General features: G+C 37.5%; 1 non-coding gene across 1 annotated transcript; it reads left to right on the top strand.

The window, feature by feature from the left end:
• Window positions 1-292: 292 nt before the first annotated feature.
• On the top strand, window positions 293-401 carry LOC111724382. The gene has a single exon (XR_002772683.1). It is a non-coding gene; the product is annotated as a U6 spliceosomal RNA (small nuclear RNA).
• The last annotated feature ends 3631 nt before the right edge of the window (window positions 402-4032 follow it).

Below are 4032 nucleotides of genomic sequence, written 5' to 3'. Positions count from 1 at the left end.
AGTTAATATAGAGAATTTCTTGCCTTTACCCATAAGGGGGAATGAAAAGGGAATGAATACAGAAAGAAAGAATTTATATACAGTTGACCCTTGACCAACACGGGGATAAGGACACTGACTTCCTACACAGTTGAAAATCTAAGTAGAACCTTTGACTTCCCCCACATTTTACTAATAACGTACTATTGATTGGAAGCTTTACTAATAACATAGGCAGTCTCTTATTATGTATTTTGCATGTTGAATGTATTGTATGCTGTATTCTTACAATGAGTAAGTGACAACAAAGAAAATGTTTCTGCTTTTGCAACACATACACTAAAATTGGAACAATACAGAGAAGATTAGCATGGCCCCTGCACCAGGGTGACATGTCAATTTGTGTACCATTTCGTATTTTTGTATGACTGTATCAAAATATCACATATGGTCTATAAACATGTATGACTATTATATGTCTATAAAAATTAAATTTTAAATGGAAAAACTGAAAATCATAAGAAAGAGAAAATAGAGTTACTATTCATTAAGTGGAAGTGGATTATCATGAAGATTTTCTTTTCTTTTCTTTTTGTTTTTTTTTTTTAGAGACAGAGTCTGACTTTATTGCCCTTGGTAGAGTGCTGTGGAGTCATAGCTCACAGCAACCTCCAACTCCTGGGCTTAGGTGATTCTCCTGCCTCAGCCTCCCCAGTAGCTGGGACTACAGGCGTCCACCACAACACCTGGCTATTTTTTGTTGCAGTTTGGCTGGGGCTGGGTTTGAACCCACCACTCTCGGTATATGGGGCCAGTGCCCTATTCTCATCATTGTCACATTGAGCAGGATGAGGAGGATGGGTCCTGCTGTTTCAGAGGTAGCAGGTAGACAAGGAGAGGCAGGAGACGTAGACACACTTGATATAACTTTTCTTGAACAAAATAAGCATGTAAGTGGACTTGCCTGGTTCATACCTGTGTTACTTAAAGGGGTTAACTATGCACCCAGCACATACAGACTCTGCTCATCCATTGACTTCAATCATTGCTCCACTTCAAAAAATGATACTATTTATTCTCGTTTTATACTAATGAAATGGAGGCCCCCCAAAATTTAAGAAGTTTTTAGCAGATGACATTAAAAATAAATGGCAGAGCTAAGATTTTTACAACACAGCTGTGTCTATGATTTATTCCTTCAACCGTGTCTCTTGGATGCTTTTCATATTCCGGGAGATATCCTGGATGTGATAAACATGTTTTCGAATATGTCATCCCTCTGCTTATAAGGAAAGTTTATATAATACTAGCCTGTGGGTGAAAGATAAGTAAATTGGTAATTAGATCCACATGTACAAATACTATAGAGTCTAGCCCACTAAGCTCATAAGAAATATAATCATGACCTCCATGAGTTCACTGCCAGCATCCTGGAGTCTTCTAATTTAAGACTTAGAGGACAGACGAGAATTAGCTAAGATAGAAAGTGTTGGGTACAGACATTCAAGGCAGAGGGAATGACACCTGCTGAGGGCTGAGGGCCAGAGCAGTAAGTCAACTTTACCACAACAGAAGCCATTTTATTGATTATTAAAGTGATTTATTCTTTTAATCCTTTTAAGAAACTGAGTAAACAGCTATCATAAATGAGACTGTTCGAAATGCTGATGTGGCTAGATCACAAATTACCATGTCATCGTAAGAAGTCTGAGTCTTTATCTTTGAGCAGAGAGTATTAGAAAAAAAGAAATAGTATGATCAAATTCATGGTTTGGAAAGATCAATCTGTTTTCTGTAAGAAGTGAAAGACTAACTAGAAACTTCCTTTTTTGTTAGAATATGTGATTGCAATAAATAGTCAAGTACAGTTGTCTTTTGATAAAATGACTTCTTTCCCTGTGGGCCAATACCCAGCTGTGGGATTACTGGATTGAATGGTAAGTCAACTTTTAGTTCTTTAAGGAATCTCCATATGTTTTCCATAGAAGTTATACTAATTTGCAGTCCCACAAAAAGTGTGTAGGTGTTCCTTTCTCTGGGCATCCACACCGGTATCTATTATTTTGGACTCCAAGCATTACGAAAGAGATCCATGTAACCAAAACATTTATACCCTGTAATATTTTGAAATAAAATCTATTGTTTCACTTCACTTTTTTTCATATATTTTTGGTGGAATTGAATGGATTACACACATTAAAATCTAAGTAGATTGCCTGAGGTGCACTAAGTGCTCAGTATATGGTGGCTGTGCATTATTTTTGCTTACTATTTCATAGACTGTCTTCTGGATAGACAGCAGTCTCATCTCTCACATGAGCTCCAAAATGGCACCATTTGGAGTATGTTTCCACAGATTGCCACTTTTTCCACAAATGCCTCCATTAATATACGTTACCTAGTGAAAGCCCAGTATGTTTCATAACAACAAAGGCTGAAGATGAAGCAGTCGCTGAAAGAATACTTTCCATCACTCATATTTTGAAAGCAACATTTAGAGGGAAATATCACCATAGGCCCTACCAGAGATACAGTCAGCTAAGAATGACTGGCAGGCCAGGAGAGCATGAGGTCACGTAATGACAGGAAGAATGTGGTTTCCTTCACCCTGTTGGCTTCCTACTTTTTAGCCCTACAAAAGCTTCAATGTGGAGGAGAAAAATAAGAGAGAAAAGGAAAGAATAATATTCCCTTCCATGTTTATCTACATTAAGTCAGAGAGAGGACTTAAGCAATTGGTAGTTAATTGTAATTAATATCTAGAAGGGAATGATTTTTTAATAGAATTGTGATGGTGCTGATAATTGAAAATAACCATTGAACCTGTATGTAATCTGTGAGTAATCCGAAAATTCGTGGAACTGCTTGAGTTTACATGTAGAGCAATTGAAGAATTTCCTTACTGAGTGTGTTTTTGTAAGAAAAGTAGAAAACAAAGTACAGTTGTGCTTTATTGCATTCTATCAGTCATGCGTTTTTTAATCCTAGAAATTGAAAGAAGGTCTGAGTACCAGACTTTATAGTGTTGATTTGAAATGAAGGAAAAATGAAGAAAGGATGACAAATTCTTAGACGTATAATGTTACAGTAAAATTGGAGACCTGAATCTGATTCAAGTGGTCACGTTTTACTAAAAAGGAAAAAAGGGAAACGCATAATTCATGCCTGACTCACCAAGCCTGTATTAAAGTTTAATCACAGAGGTCACAAACCACAAAATCTGTGATTAGAGAGCTGAGAAAAATGGAGATTTTTAACCTATTTATCTTGTAACACATCTTGTTTTGTAAACTCAGGACATCCACATTTTCAGGTTCTTCTTTCCATGTCTCCAGGGTGTATTTCAGATCTTTTAAAAGTTAGTCTAAGTTCAGGCGATGCCTGTGGCTCAAAGGAGTAGGGCTTTGGCCCCATATGCCAGAGGTGGTGGGTTCAAACCCAGCCCTGGCCAAAAAAAGTTAGTCTAAGTTAGGTGTTAGGTCACATGGCAGTGTCATCTCTTGACAAGCTGGTGTCCTTCCTAGTTCTACCCCCAAGTCAGCCCCTTCTTCAGTCTAAGATGAGCCAAACAAAATCTCACTTCACATATGCTGCGCCTTGTTGTTCTTGGCCTTGCCCAGCTTTTGACTTCTGCTCGCTCCTTTATCAGGGGTTGTGTTTTTTCTGTCACTGCTGAGACGTCATTCTTCAGGATTCTTATGATGCAGCGATTTGTCTCTTTGCGTTATAACAGGGCCTTTTTGCTTATTCTTATAGATTGTAAGCTTCCTTGGATAATGTGTAGTAAAATGAGGAAAAGAGTTCAACATTTACAAGAACTCACTAAGTGTCAGGAACTATTCTAGATGTTTCGCAAAACTTCTTATTTTATCTTCAAAATGACCCTATAGCTTGTATTATCGCCTACATTTTGCAGATGAATTAACCAGCTCTGTAAGTTAACTCACCCAGGAGGACACTGCTGGTAAGGATGTAAACTAAATCTTTTCTGAGTTAAAGCCTCTGCTCTTTTTACTAGGTTATAATGGATGAAATCATGAACGATAATTTTTT

The sequence above is a fragment of the Otolemur garnettii genome, unplaced genomic scaffold, assembly GCF_000181295.1.
Source record: "Otolemur garnettii isolate 467f Iridium unplaced genomic scaffold, OtoGar3 scaffold00022, whole genome shotgun sequence".
NCBI classification, from domain to species: domain Eukaryota; kingdom Metazoa; phylum Chordata; class Mammalia; order Primates; family Galagidae; genus Otolemur; species Otolemur garnettii.
Note: the sequence above shows the minus strand (reverse complement) of the source record. Positions and strands in the feature narration are given on the sequence as shown.